Source organism: Phoca vitulina, unplaced genomic scaffold (assembly GCF_004348235.1).
Source record: "Phoca vitulina isolate PV1807 unplaced genomic scaffold, GSC_HSeal_1.0 scaffold35, whole genome shotgun sequence".
NCBI lineage: Eukaryota > Metazoa > Chordata > Mammalia > Carnivora > Phocidae > Phoca > Phoca vitulina.
The window spans coordinates 17,888,930-17,904,576 of record NW_022589738.1 but is presented as its reverse complement, the minus strand read 5'-3'; the positions used below and the strand labels follow the sequence as shown (position 1 = coordinate 17,904,576).

At 42.0% G+C, this 15,647-nt stretch overlaps 1 long non-coding RNA gene across 2 annotated transcripts in view; it reads left to right on the top strand.

The window, feature by feature from the left end:
• LOC116646172 overlaps positions 1-15,647 on the top strand; it is a 102,092-nt gene that overhangs the window by 72,870 nt on the left and 13,575 nt on the right. Inside the window, exon 5 of one of the 2 annotated variants that reach the window (XR_004302078.1) lies at positions 6,399-6,566. This is a non-coding gene — a long non-coding RNA (uncharacterized LOC116646172). Of the gene's footprint in view, positions 1-6,398; positions 11,995-15,647 lie in introns of those variants that run through there. The other variant, XR_004302077.1, reaches the window with a different exon arrangement.

Sequence of the window (15,647 nt, the reverse complement as noted above, 5' to 3'; positions counted from 1 at the left end):
TTTTCCCATGGTAATATTTAGATTCCACGAATTACTAAATAGATCGGATTCAAAAACATGGCATAAAAGGAAGTGCCTTTCTATAGGAATCTGGTTAGAGCTGCACCCTGACTACAAATAACCGAGCTGTGTTCTTGCTCTTTACGTACATTCCCAAAAAAACTGATTTCATAGGTTTTGGTCCATCGTTCTCTCAACCTGACTTCTCGTAAATTCTTAAAACGATGAGGATCCACTTATTTCAGCATAAGGAAGTTCAGACATTTTGTCCAGCAACTCTCTTCGCACCGAAAACTATTCTAAAAGAATGCCCACTTTTTCCCGACGGTTTGTTGTTGCACGTAGCATTCCCCTTGGAAAGCTCGGGAGAGGTGAAACTCATTTCTGAGCGATTGTTTTCATAAACTCCGTACTTGGCTTCTAGCACTCAAGGCTAGATAGTGTGTAACCTGGTCGCTACCCAGTTATTAGCCACGTTGTTTTCACACTGCTCTCCAAGGGCCAAAGATTATCTCACAGAAGCTCCGAAATAATTCCTGTTTCTGAAATTCATGTGTAAAAGGAAATTTTTAAAGGGAAGAGGGTGAGAATCAAGTTCAAACCCTTAAGAATTTTTGTACAGGATTATATTGATTAACAGAAGCTCTCAGGCATCTTCTGGCAGCTGTGTGAGAGAAGGCAGTGGTTATAATTAATTTTCAGTGAGCGCCGCATATTTGATAATTGCTCTGATTCATGCTATTATATTCCTCTTCCTTCATCCACAGCAAAACAAGCTTAATTTGATTCATACCCTTAGGAAGAAAAAAAAGCCTAAGATTACTCACATGGCTGTGATTCAGCTCTTGGCTCCCACCTCCTCCTCCTCCTCGTCCTCCCCCCTTTCTCCCACCCTGCCACCCCCATACTCACTCCCACTCAGTGGCGTTGCCATCAGAAAACTGAGTCAGTTCGTTCTTTAACATGGGTGGGGAAAGAAGACAACTAATAAACTTTTCTGAGCAAAGTATACACTGCTTAGATCTGAAAATCGCTGCAGGAAGATGGGCAATGCGGCTGCTTATATAACATGAAAAGCATGGAACAGAGAGGCAAGCTCTCCAGGAGAAATATTCAGATTGCCTGATATAAGTCTAGATAGAGTTGTGTGTGTCCGTAGAGGTGTACCCATACACAGCCATGTAGGCAGGTTTCTTTTTTTTTTTTTAAGATTTTTTATTTATCTATTTGAGAGAGAGAGAGAGAGCGTGAGCGTGCGCACAAGCAAGGGGGAGTGGGAGAGGGAGAAGCGGACTCCCCGCCGAGCAGGGAGCCCTACTCGGGGACTCAATCCCAGGACCTTGGGATCATGACCTGAGCCGAAGGCAGATGCTCTACGAACTGAGCCACCCAGGCGCCCCCATCCCCATGTAGGCAGGTTACTATGAAAATTCTGTAATATTGGGACTCTCACATATACTGTATACGAAGGTAGTCTTCTGATCTCAAAGGATACTTTGTTATAATCAAAGTGAATCTAGCAGCTGTCCAATGTTTTTGATCGTTGTAACACATAGGTGATAAAGTTGCTTTGCAACCTTCTACCTCCAAAAGAGCAATGTGACTTGGAAAGCCTCAGACTGTTGGGTTTCCTGCCCACCCCCCCCACTCCCCCCCCGCCAGAGTTTTAAGATTGGTAACCAGGGATGGCAGCTCACCCTTCGTGGTGACAAACATTACTGAGGCAGCAATTTCTCTTCATTCCTTGGGTTTTCTCATTTATTCCCATTCTCCAGATGAAACAAAAGCCTTGGTGTGAAATGAGATGACTTTCCCACGTCCCCACAGGTGATAGTCCCAGAGCCAGTCCTGGGACCCAGGTTGTTTGCACCCTGACCTGTAGTTCTGGTTTGTGGGAACCCGACACAGTTGGATCATTTGGTATTTTAGCAATTGCCTGGGGACAGGAGTGGTAGCCGAGAGGAAGTTCTCTGCTGGAGCTCCAAACCTGTCTTTCACTGAACTGTTGAATCAGGTCTCTGTGCATCTTGGAACTGACAGGCAGGGGAACAAAATCAAACCTTCCCCCCAAACTCTCATTTGTAATCCTAACCACCGTCTCTCCATTTTGCTGGCTTTCCCCCTCATTATGTTACCATCTGTCTCACAAACATTGCCTGGATAAAACAGGTCAGAGCAGTTGCTCACCCTCGAACAAAACATAGAATTACTTCTTGTGACCCCCAGAGCAGTGTCGAGCACCATCTTTGAGGAGTCCCATATCTATAAAGTTCGCCTGAGCCTCAGAAATGTCTGGTGCTGTCCTTTTTATCATTCTTCAGATATGTTAGATGCTGGCTGGAAACGATTAGCTTGAATTTCTTCATACAGTTTTCAGATGGAAACCCATGTAGTTTTCTCCTTTAAGACATGAAATTTCTTAATGAAAGACCACATAGGAGAGAATGCATGCTGAGGGTTTTTTTTTTTTTTGTACCCCCTTCACACCCTCCATTCTTTGGTTTTCCCTTAGGGTAGCTATCGTAAAGTTTTATGTCCTGTGACCCTGTAGAGAGAATAAACAGTGGATCTCGGGTACTTTTTAAAAATGTATTTAAATTCAATTAGCCAACGTATAATACATCATTAGTTTTTGATCTCAGGTACTTTTTCTGAGCCTGGGACCACTTCCTCATACCTCTGTTTGCGGGCCCCCTGCCACCCCCCCCCCCCCCACAGAACCATAGCATTCGCCCTGGTCTTGGACCCATTCACCTTCTTTTCTGGCTGAATGAGTTTCCACGTCTTGACCCATCTGGGCTGACTGGAATGGAAGTTCTTTTTGAATGTCTTCCTTGGCTGGTCCTGACCCGATTCTGTACTGGATTTTGGGAATTCCGAGAAGTTGAAGCAGAAAGACCCAAACAGATGTCAGGTGTAAAATCAGGGGAGTATTTTAAACCACTGAAACTTTGGGAGCAAAATATGGCTTGGCGAGGTGTTTGTCATCATTGGTAAAATAGGTTACAAGTGATTCTTTAAACAAACAAAAAAAAGTTACGGAACTGTATTTTTCTCGTGCAGAAATGTGGTTTGGGGAATGACTAAGGTGTATATTACTCTAAAGTGGTGGCGCAAAGAGCAGCCAAAGGGTAGAGATGAGGTGATAATGATAATAGAAAAGCCAACCTTTAGGGATGCCTCAGTCGGTTAAGTGTCCGACTCTTGATCTCAGCTCAGGTCTTGATCTCAGGGTCATGAGCTTGAGCCCTGTGTTGGGCTCCATGCCCTCAAAAAAAAAAAATAGAAAAAAGAAAAGCCGACCTTTATATAGTGTTTACTGTCTGTCGGGCAAACACTGTGTTCAGCACTACATATATTATATTTTTAACCCAGGTACCACAGCTAGGAATGGTAGAGCCAGGATTCGAATCCCAGCAAGTCTGGCTCCAAGCTTTTAAAATGTTATAGATTCTTTTAGATGCCAAAGTTTTAGGTGTTTGATTTTTATTAACGTTCTGTTTTCATAGTCTGTTTTTATTTCCATTGAAAGCCATGTAATTATAGATTTTATGTTCTCTGTGTGTCGTAGGAAGGTAACTTTCTTTAAGCCAATAAAATTTTACTCAAAAAAAGTCAGTGGCTAGATTAATACATCCCTTTTGAAGTATGAATACATTTTAATAACCGAGAACTATGTACCCACAGTTAAAATACCAAGGCTTCAAAAGTGTAATTGGGAAATGCACTTCTTAATTGTGGTGTGTGAGTTTAATTTCCGAAAGTCAATTCTATATGTAAATTTAATGTAGGGTTTATTCCAGTAAAACCCTACAGGGAATCCTTTTGAAAAGTGAATAGTCAACTCCTGAATTAACTCTTTTTCACTGTTTTCAGCGCGTGTGCTCTTTCTCTGGCTTCGTCTCCCAATTTGAAAATTAGATATTTGACCAGTTTTATATATTCTAGAAATAGAATGTATTTTCTATATCGTAACAAAATAAGTTCCCCATCAAGGCATAATCAACAATAAATGCCAAGCCTCAGGCCGGGCAGTTGCTGACTTTGCTCAAGGTTAAAGGAAGTATGCTGAAAAGAGATAACTGTAGTGAAACTGCTCAGGCCGAGCCTTCCAGATTTTTTGTGTGGGGAATTGCACTTCTTATTACTGCGTTCTTCCTGTCTGCGTAATACCTGGGAACAATTTATTCCATGTAATGCCACTCCCATCTTGGTAGTAAACTTTTTCCTGAAGAGGAAGACTTTTAGGCATGCCCATTTATTTAATTGGAATTTTCACAGATGACAGTTGATGATTTTCAAGTTTTTCTTGTGCCACTCATAGCAGGTTGGGATTAAAGGACTGTACAGATCTGTGTGAGTGAGTGAGTGAGTGTGTGTGTGTGTGTGTGTGTGATGTGGCTGTATTGTACGTGTGTGCTTGAGCGAGTCGCTCAGGTTAGAATGTGAATCGCAGTAAATGCAAAAGTGAAAGCCTCAACGTGGCTCTCATGCTCCCGACCACTTCCTGAAGAACCTGCCACGTGGGCCCCAGACTTGGACTTGAACTTGGGTCCTCAGGACAGAAAGAATCTGAGTCCGCCATGGTAAAAAGCCTCTCGCAGACCCAAAGGTATAAAACCTGTTGACTGCTGTCGTGTGAACTCAAACATTTGGTTGCCTCAGTTGTAATAAAAATTTTCAGCGGATAACTCTGAAGTTTTAAATATTTGGGAATAGAGCCAGAGCTTTGCCATACCTTAAAAATAATCTTGCAACTTTCTCATTTACGGGATCCCGTCCTTTGAAACCCATTTAGAACGTGTGTTCTGATCCTGTAATGTACAAGTTATAAAGGAAAAATGTGAGCTTGTCAGATTAACTACAATCACCAGTCTAATAAAACTGAGTCACAGCCAAATGGGCTGCACTTAGGCTACCCTCCCGTTCTAGGGAAAATGTGGCTGGGGGAGGCTGTGTGAGTCATCACCTGGTTTGTTTGACATACGCTTCCTTCCATAAATTGGGAATGGGAAGCAGCACAGTGTTCTGGGCTTGCCTCGGAGAAAGAGCTGTTGCAGTCTTGCATGATCAAAATAGGGCCTTTAGGTTTGAAGGATGAAGTTGAGCCCATGTTCTGGCTTCAGATGTCAGGGGGAAGGGGAGAAACCGACAGATCCAAACAAAGAACATTTGTAAGTACCATTTTGGGGGGGGGGGGCGGCGGCAAAGGAACGGTAGGAGGTTTTCACAATTGAATTTTTCCTAGGACATAAATATTTAAGAAATAAATTGGAGGTGTTAAAATAAAAACAGATTGGTAGCTAGTTCATTGGGTGGGGGGCTCATTTACTTAGTAAGAATGTTCTTGATGTAAGCAGACTAAAATGATTACATGAGACAGAGAGCAGGGGGGCGGAGGGAGACCTAGATATGATTTGGTAGTTACCATTCAAATCTGCAAATTTGTCATGACGGTGTTTAATTTTGCCGGAGCTACCCATCCATTTTGAAAGAAATGCACTTTGATGAAGAAACTTTTTCGTGGCAAACTTTGAATCTCCTTCAGGGGTATTTTGAGGGGATGGGAAGAGAGGGGACTTATGTCTCTTACACATTTTCCTACCGGGTTTTGTAGAGAGAGGTTCCCTGGAGCCTTTTAAAATAAAGCCGTTTTGAATGCAAAATTGTTAGGGAGACTGTAGAGGAAGGGAGGAGTATATTTATAGCTGAAGTGGGTTTGTAAACTCAGCGTCTGCTTTGGGATTAATTTTTAATATTTGCCAGGCATTCTTCTGATTTCCATCCTGGCTTGGTTGTGGCTCGCTCGCTCTGTCTTTGTGAAGCTCGGGTGTTCTCTGTTTTAAAGCCGGAGTTGTCACAGCCTGGGCGTTTTCTGTTTCGGCTTATGGCTTTTTTTTTTTTTCTCTTTTCCTGAATGAGTGTCCTTTGTGTAACCCCAGTAATTCAGAAATCCTGCAGTCATAGGGACTGCCCTGTCATGTGACTTAGGTAGTAGGTGCTGCCTGTGATTGGTCAGCAGCTAATTGGCGGGTCCCTATAAGAGGTCCCGCTTCGGGTGTCCAGCCACTCTCCTGCCCGGAGTGCTGCTCAACGGGGGCAGAGGTGGGGGGGGGGTGGCGGGTGTCCAGTGATTCAGCCACATGTGATAGATGACCAAGTGACTGCTTCCTTGGGGTCCGCACATCAGTGGAAGACACCCACACTGGTGGTGGCTGACTTGGTCAAACTCTGGCTCCCCGAACTGGTAACTGTCACTTTAATATAGCTTACTGATTAAACTCAGAAAAATGCAGCTAAATTTTTCTTTTTTTTTGCCAGGAACTTGTGTGGACTTACTCCCTGTTCCCCACCTCCCCCCCCCCCCCCCCCCCTTGTTCTTATTCGTTTTGTAACAGGAATGAAATGCAGTTAACGCTTTAGAAAACTTTCGCAGGAAAAAGCGCCTCGTGTGATCTGGAACAAAGACATTTTATAATCAGATTTATCAAGCTGTGAAGAGGGAGTTTTAGCGAATGGAATCAGCAGCATTCTGTCACCAGGAAATACTGCTTTATCCAGAATTGGTAAGTGAAAAGTGGCATCGCTCCCTAATAGATATCATATGGTGTATGTGGGAATTGTAGAATTGTTCACAGACCCCTGACAACTGTGTTGAACCAGAGAACACATAAACGGAGTGAGGAATTCTAGAAAGAAGTAGCCCAAGAATATAGTATAAAGGCTGAGAAGAAGCCAGGTTATTAACAAAGATGAGCTGGGCTCTACCAGTTTAGACAAATACATGTAATATAACTAGTTGGCTTCCCCCCCCTTTTTCTTTTTAGTGGGGAGAGACCAATAAAATGGGTTGTTTGGTAGAGTTGGGGCATTGACATTCATTCCATGGGTATAGATGTCCGTTTAGTCTGAATAGTATGTATAATATTTGAAGGGATGCTTTCAGAATTACTCAGCTCACCCTCCTATCTCTCTCTCTCTACCCAAGGATGTCAAGCCTTTAGTTAGAACTCTACAAAATGAAAGTTTAAGTAATGCATTGGAAACATTTCCTACTGATGTGTGAAGGGCAGATTAAGCTGGTAATAGACTTTTTTACATTTGTGTCATGAATTTTAAGATTGTTCTATTTGATTACAATTAGTACAGCAAAAGGGTGGATATTTCTACATGGTCTATCATGTTTCGAGAGATTGTGATTAGCAGTTCTTACTGGTGGACACGCGTCTGTTTGTCTTCCTCTGAAACAAATTCAATTTTGTAATCTTGAATCTCAGCTGCCCCTAAATTCCAGAAAATTTCCAGAAAAATACAATAAAGCTTTGAATACCTGTGTTATATACAATAGGTTCTTATTTGTAAACTGTAAAAAACCCACAATTTTCTATTAAGCATTTTATATTATCTGATTTCTTGATTTGGCTTTTTAAGAATGATTGTGCCGGGAAAGTGGAGTAGAATAGGAAAATATAATTAGAAGGGTAGGTGGCTACCTGATCTTACCAGTTTTCTTATTGGTCAATAGAAGCAATCATGTGATGTCTACTTACAGAATCAGATGGAAAAAAATGTTATTTAACTGCTGGCGATTATATAGATAGTTTTGGTGATGTTCCTTTAGGAATGTGACTCTATATAATTGAAACTGTTATTGACAGAGTGGTAAGTTTGGGGTTATATAGGATACAATGTTATTTTTCTGTTTTTTAATAACCCTAAGCCAAATTGAAAGTTGACTCTGTATGTCTGACTTTTGCTTCCCATTCTGTTAATTTCAAAATCTGAAAATCCTTAACTTGAAAGGGAGAAATGTATAATAAAAAACAGGATAGCAGTGTTGCAGTTTCTCTCTGTTGGCATTGGAGTGGGATGAAGTTGGAGGGGAGGGAGATGAATCTAGGAGGATCTATAAATTATTTTTTTCTTATACACTTTGAGAACTCTTGATCAATTTTTCTCAGACTAACAGTTCTCAAGACTTTTGCATAAGGATTTATTTTCGAAGAAATAAATAAAAAGTAAGGTGAACATAGCCTTGTTAAGGGCAGGTCCTCCAATAAATCAGATTGGTGATCCAAACGTGTGAATATTACAAGTTATTTGACTTAATTAAGGTGTGGCCGAGGATGGGAAAAATGCTTCTTGGTTCCCTGAAGCCCCTGAATAGGTGGGGTTTAGAATCTTGAGGACAGAAAACTGGTGACAAAGCTTTAGGATATTTACAGGTAACTTATATCCGACTGTTAGCTTGTGTTCAGTGATTCACAATTACTTTCAGCTCTGAATTTCATGTGAATACTTGGGCAAAACCATGATGATTTAATAACCTGGCTAAACACTGCTATGCTTAATGGAAAAAAAAGCCTCTGTAAATTTTAGGTTTTACTCATCCATTTAGAAGCCATTGTTTTGAATGACAAAAATATAATAGAAGCAGGTTGAAACAATAAATGCCAGAAAGTAGCTTCCAGAAGAATTCCTTTAGAAATCCTCATGTTTTTAATTCTGTCTGCTCTTTTGTTACCAGTTTCTTAATTGTTAGAAATACCTGTACAATAAATACCATTGCCCTGAATTCCCCTCTTGGGGTTACTGAGAGTATTAATATTTTTGTATACTCGGAAAAGATACTGATGGTAGGCACATGTCTTTGTGGGCATGTGGAGCCACGGACTGAAGGGATTCTGGTTAAAATAATGTCTTGAGAATAGTATTTGCTATTTGCACATTCAGGGATCCAAACACGTTTCTTTGGGCTTGTTTCTTAAGTTTTCGGTGTGGTGTACGGTTTTGTCCAATCACATTTTGGGGAGGTAGGTATATGGGGTATATGGCTGTGTGTATATATTCGACTGGGGGGGAGCTTTAATTGCTCGCGAAACAAGTGGCTGTTTGTTAGAACCTAGATAAGCCTCCTAGTGTTGTTCCTATGACAACTGAGGGGTTGGGTGTTGAAATGTAGCTTTAAGTTCTCGGTTTGGAAATGTCATTCAGACCTCCCACTACAGTCTCATTGAGTAGGAGGATAATGAGAAGGGGAAAAAACCATAAAGCAACATAAGTATCTCCGTTCATTTCATGTCTTCCTGACTTGCCTTTGTGTACAGATCACCATGGGAGTGGTAAACACAGGGTGTGAACAAAGCGATACTTCAGTATAAAATAAATGGAAAGGGGTCAGAAAAGTTGGGCAAGATAAATAACCACATATGGGGGTAATAAAGAGGCGGGAGAAGTCAGCTTCCATGGGTTTGTGCAAATCCTTTATCCAGTGCTGACCAGCGGTGAGAACATCTTGAACCAGTTACTGTGTAGCTCTTCAAGAGCTGCAGATCTTTCCTTAAAATGCAACGTGGAGCAACATTCCTTTGGTAGCAGGAGACTTTACCACTTTGGCATAACTTTGGCTCATCTCCCTTAGGCTGGTTGCAGAGGATACGCTTTGCTTTGAAGGTACACGTTTTTAAGTCAAGTATTTGTCATTTCATAGCTTGTCTGTTTCCTGTGGGAAAGATAAGGTCGTACAGTGAAAATCGTGGTAAAATGTAAGGATTTTTCTCCTGTATTCAAAAAGTACTTTTGAAAACCCTTCAAGATTACTTGCGACCTGTTTGTAGAAATGACTTGGTTGACTGAGTATCTTATGGTGCGCTGTATTTGGGGAGGGGGGGGAAGGGGTTGTTTAGATCATATTTGGCATTAGATTAATTATGCAGTCATGAATTTTCCATGCCTGAAGGGCTTCCTATTTTCCACTCCTAAGTGGTTTTGACTATTTATTTGGTCATTAACCACGTCCGGAAGTCAGAAAGGAAGAGAAGACTTCAATGGGTTTTGCCCCTTGCTTAATATATATAGATCCAACATCTCTTCTGAAATCCAGAAAGCTCTGAAAACCGAACGACTGTCACGTGAAAAGTTTGGTAGTAAATCCTGACCTGAACCGATGGAAGGCTATAGTCTTTATTTATCCCACTTAGTACCAATGTTTGTATGTTTTACTGTAGAAATAGTAATGCGTTTGATTACGGAGTGCTGTACCAGGATCCCCCCCCCCCCCCGCCCGGAGTTTTTTATAGGTAGGATAGTCACCCTGTCATCTTTTATCATATCATCATCATAATCACCAGAGTGTCAGATAAGGGTTTGTGGACCTCTAATTATTGATACACCGGGGGTTCATATTCTATGCCAGGCACCGCTGTAAATGAATCACTGACTTCTAGAGCAGTGCCTGGCACATAGGAGTATAAAATGCTTTACATATATCAACTTATTTAAGCCTCACAAAAACTGAGTGTCGCCAATGTGATCGTCATCCCCATTTGACATGGGGAAACTGATGCACAGAATGGTGAAGCAGCTTGCCCAGAGTGACACAGCCAGGAAGTGTAGTAGAGCCCAGGGTTGAAAGCAAGCAGGCTCATTGCAGTCTGCTCTTAATGAGCCCACTGCAGGTACGAGAGATGCCTGGAGATGGGGCCCTGGGACTCTCGACTGAGTGAGAGGGGCGGGTCAGCTATTTATCTGATTCCTAGTCACCCTGTGCCCTGGTGTCATCGGAAGCTGAGGACATCAGGGGCCTGCTGTGGAATGCCTACATCAAGTTCTCCTGGACGGGAGTGTGGGAGATCTGGGGGTCTGAGAGGCTATTAATCTCTTTTCAGGCTTCCCAGCATTGATCTCCATCAGCAGTCAGCCTGACTTCTTTACCTTGAAAAATTAAGACACACAAAACAACTCTTTGCTTAGTCCCAAGGAAACGATCTTGAGTGGCAGGCGGGAAAGTCTTTTTCTTAGACCATTTTCTGGGCCCCTAACCCAGCAGGAGGTCTGGGCTCTGCTAAGGGCCTGGGTCACCGTGGAAGGAGTGAGCTCCCTGGCTTGGGAGCCACACTGGGACAAAGCAGGGGCCCCTTGGGGGAATTCAGACAGCCTGTGGGACTTGAGCTGCATGACTCTGAATGCACAAAGGCTACTTTTAACAGCACTTTTCAAAAAAGTATATAAGGCGTCTAATAACTATGTATTTCTAGGGCTAAAAATTTCATTTATGCCAAGCAGACAGCAGCCTTTCCATTCTGCTTCCCAAATTTGCTATTCCTCTACTCTGCTTGATTTTTCTTCTTCGCACTTATCTCTGTCTGATGTATTACTTATGTATTCGCTTGCCATTTCAGTCAATTACTAGCAGACATGTTATTTTTTGAACTCACTTAAGGATCCTTGATTTATTTCTTTCTGATCTCCATCTTCAAACTTATTCCCTCCCATCAATCTCAGACCGCTATCAATAATGAAAGTTTTTCTGCCCATTGGGTTTTTCTTACTTATTAGTTATCATTTTTATATTCACAAGCATGAGAATTTCTTAAACAAACAATTTTGATTGTGCAATCAGTATTTGGAGAACTGATGTCTTCATTCAGGAGAGGAAACTAGCCAAATTTGAATATAATCATTGAGTATTTTTTAAATCGAGAATATTTTAAATTACTAAGGAGGATATGCAAAGTAAAATACTTACATATTTTGTGAACTGCCTTCAATTTAGATAGGGAGCTGGGGAACTATACCAAATATTGATCCCAGTGAAAACATGGAAACCCTCATTTCCATGGGTTAACATGCTAAACCCACCTACCTGGTACTGGTTTTTTGGGGGGAGGGAAAAATTAAGGGAAAAAAAAACAATATAAAACAATTCTAAAATATTACATTAAAGAATGTAAGTGATCTAATCTTGGACATTTCCTAGCTCAAGTTCCTAAGTTTTCAACTGTAACCTATTGCCTTTCAATCCTATATTGATTCTGGTTTATACATTCCAGAGTATTTAGGACAATCTAAAACATAAAATGAAAAATACATATATATTATTAACTAAATAATGCGGTCATGTAACTAGATGATTAGCGTGCTTACATAGTTGATTTTCTTTCTTTAGTTCTTAAGGGAACAGATTAGATGCATATAAAATTGAATACAATGTACTTTTGTAAGTCAGTATAATATTTGGGACATTTTGTCCTTCTTTGTTTTATATATATATATATATATATATATATATATATATATATATATATTTTAAATATTTTATTTATTTATTTGAGAGAGAGAATGAGATAGAGAGAACATGAGAGGGGGGAGGGTCAGAGGGAGAAGCAGACTCCCTGCTGAGCAGGGAGCCTGATGTGGGACTCGATCCCGGGACTCCCAGGATCATGACCCGAGCCGAAGGCAGTCGCTTAACCAATAGCAAAATAGTTTCTTGTTGCTTTAGTTCACGTTGTCAACCTAATAAAGTAATACCTTGCTTAAAAACGGAGTTTAACTGCTTACTTGAAGGTAGAAGGTGGAATCATTGATTATGAAAAGCAAGGTAAGGTTTTATCTTAAAGGATCTTCCTTTCCTGCCTTGGAAGACTTTGATTCTCCTTAAGTAACCTATTCTACTAAAAGCCCATTGCTGGTGGCAGCCTTGGAGGAATGCTTTAGTTTTCCCACCTCTCCCAAAAGCAGATGGATAAAGACTTTTTAAATGAAAGCCCATCGATTTCTGTCAGTTAGGATTTGTGTGACATCTATAAAAAGTGAGACTAAAGTTCTTAAAAATGAGAGAAACTGAGCTGAGTTTGTACGGGCCCAGCGAAACCTTCCAGGGTGTTTTCAAAGTTCTGATTACTTGGGGAAAAAATCTCCAAACTTCCAGGCATTTTCTAGCGAGTATCAAGTATGTGACAGTGGTTACCATGACCCCAAGAAGGTGCCTGTTCACAGCACCCATTGAAGTGTTTGCTCCCCGAGAGGCCCAGGCTTTGGAAACAAGTAGACCTGTGCCCCAAGCTCATTCTGCCCCTTGCTGGTTGAGTAAACTACTCCATTTATTTCCCTAGGCCCTAGAGTAAGTGGAGTGTCAGTCCAAACTAGCTCATAGGACTGTTGCGTGAAATGAGAGAACACGAGTAAGGCACATGCTGTGGTCACCGGAATAGTGGTGCTTCACACACTTGAGTTCCCTTCCCATGTCCTTTTGGGAACAGACTTCCGTTTAGTCTCAAAGCCTGTGGTCCCGTTCTAAGTTCTAGGTCTCTCTGTGTTTCGCATCAGATGAAGGAAAACAGTGATGGCGATGGTGGCCTCCATTTACCGCCCACTTCGCCACCGTGTTCTAGGTAGTCACTCTTGCGAGCGCTCTGCCTGCATTGTCCTGTCTAATCCTCTGGACAACCCACTGGTGCAATGAGTATGCCCATTTCGTAGATGAGGACACTGAGGCACAGGTCTAAGGGACATGTTTAGGGCCATTCATTCCCCTGATAAGCTGTGGACCCAGAATCTGAATCCAAATAGGCTCTTGCCAGTATAGATAGTTAAGAACTTCTGGCAGAAAAGCAGAATAAAAGTTGACTGAACCTGAAAGTCTCAGAAATGGTCTTCTCATTTCTATTCTGCAAAGTGTCACGTCTTCCAGGCCTGGCCCTCTCAATATTGAAATACACAGTTGACTTTTTCTGCTTCTTATTTCACGAATCAACGGGAGCAATTTTAGTCATTTGTGTTTTATGAGTTTAAATTAGGCCACTAAAGTCCAGGAGGGGAATTCCTTGTTTTCATTTGATCTCATGCACTAACAAATTTACTCATGTAACTTCCCCTATTTTTTTCTCAAATGTTTTCACTTGAAAGTGGGGGTGGAAGGGAGAAGTATGTGAGCATTTGGGTCCCAGGGATGCACTTTCATTAGCCTTTTTGGAGATTCTTTATCTGGTATAGAATTAATGCATAGAAAAGTAAAATGAGTAAGAGTCTGTAATGACTAATGTTTTTCTCCTTTATCTGCATCTAGTTCTGGGTGCTATCTGGAAGGGCAAAACTGCAAAGTCAAGAATTGCAGGAAGCCATCTATATGCATAAAAGCCTACATTTGGATGAGGAGTTGATTTTCAGAATATGGGAAAGGGGTTTCACATTGAGAATTTCCTCCTCTTTCAAATGTGGGCTGAGAATTTGACTTGGAAGGTGAGAGGGGGCTAGCCTAGCCCACGGATTCAGGGTGCTGAGAAATCTCTCTCTCTCTTCTTTAAGATTTTATTTATTTGACAGAGGGAGCGAGAGAGAGCATGATGGGGGGAGGGAGAGGGAGAAGCAAACTCCCTGCTGAGTAGAGAGCCCAATGCAGGGCTCAATCCCAGGGCGCTGAGATCCTGACCTGAGCCAAAAGCAGATGCCCAACCTGCTGAGCCACCCAGGTGCCCCTAGAAATCTCTTTAAAACCTCTCCTGGCCTTGGACTGAGCCTGCTTGTGGGAGGATATACTAATGGAACCAACCAACCTTCCTTCCTTCCTCCCTTCCTCCCTTCCTCCCTCCCTCCCTCCCTCCCTCCCTCCCTGTCTCCCTCCCTCCTTGCTTCTATTATCCATACTCTCACATAACTGATTCAACGCCTACCTGCAGACAGATGAAAGAAAGGACAGGGTGAGGGTCCATTAGGGGAAGGCAGCCCACTCTTTGTTCCTTTTCCCTCAGTGACTACATCTTTTATTTGATCCTTTGCCATTTTTGCGACAAGGCGCATTTCACAGGCCGACATTCATAAAAGTCTTTAAGCATCTTCCTTTGGCAGCCGGGCTTCTTTTTTAAAGTCAGGAAAAGAAAAGGCTTGTGACAAGAAAATAATGCAGAGAGATGGTCTTTCTTTCTTTCTTTTTTGATGGTGGTGGAAGGAGGGCCCCTGGTAGGGAATGTGGCAGGAAATAGTCTTAAGAACTCCTGAGCTTTCAACTCCTCTCCCTGTTTGGAGCCCATTAAGAGACGGCAAAGGCGTCCACAACGAGGTCTTGGAAAAAAATTTTTTAAGTAGGATTTAAACTAAATTGGAGGAAAAAGTCCTGCTGTGCACTCAATTAAATTTATTGCGAGTTTCTGAAAATATCTCTAAGTAGAGATGTGAAAAATGAGGGCTGCCTTCTCTCTTGGGGCGACGAGGATAGATAGGGAAGGAGGATTTACACTACCAACATTCTGTGATTTTTTACCCTGGCGGTCCTTTGCCATCGGTTTTGAAAAACCCCTAAGCAGCCACTTCAGTTCTTTGTCACGGTGCAGACTTGGTGTGTTTTCTGGTACAGGGTTGAGCACAGCAGCCTAGCCTAGGCAATGAAAGCACTTTCTATGTTTCAGCACGAACTGTGAGGTTCTACATCAATAGGAGGTCTATATGGTGCAGTGGAGGGAACCATTAAGGTAGATGCAGGAGCAAAATTACTCAGAGTCTGAAAGGATGGCTCCATTATCTCAGGGCTCTTCTCTCTGAGCAAGATCAAATGACTGTCTGGGGCAAGCTAGGTAAGACAGTAGATTCTACCGTTTTCTCCATCCTGTTTGACATCCCTGCTCTATAAAACCCTTCCTTATCTACTACCCATGGGTAGCAGGGAGAGGATAAAAGTGTTCTTTCTCCCCTCCCTCCCCCAGCCCTGCATGATTTCTCCCAATGTTTGGGGAAATGATCATGCTCCTGCAACTCCCGTCCACCTGGCCCTTGCAGGATGGGGTGTTTGGTTAGGTATCAACAAAAATCGGCCCAGGTGCCAACTAGACTTTAGGTGGTGTTTTCGGTCTGGGAATACAACCGTGAACAAG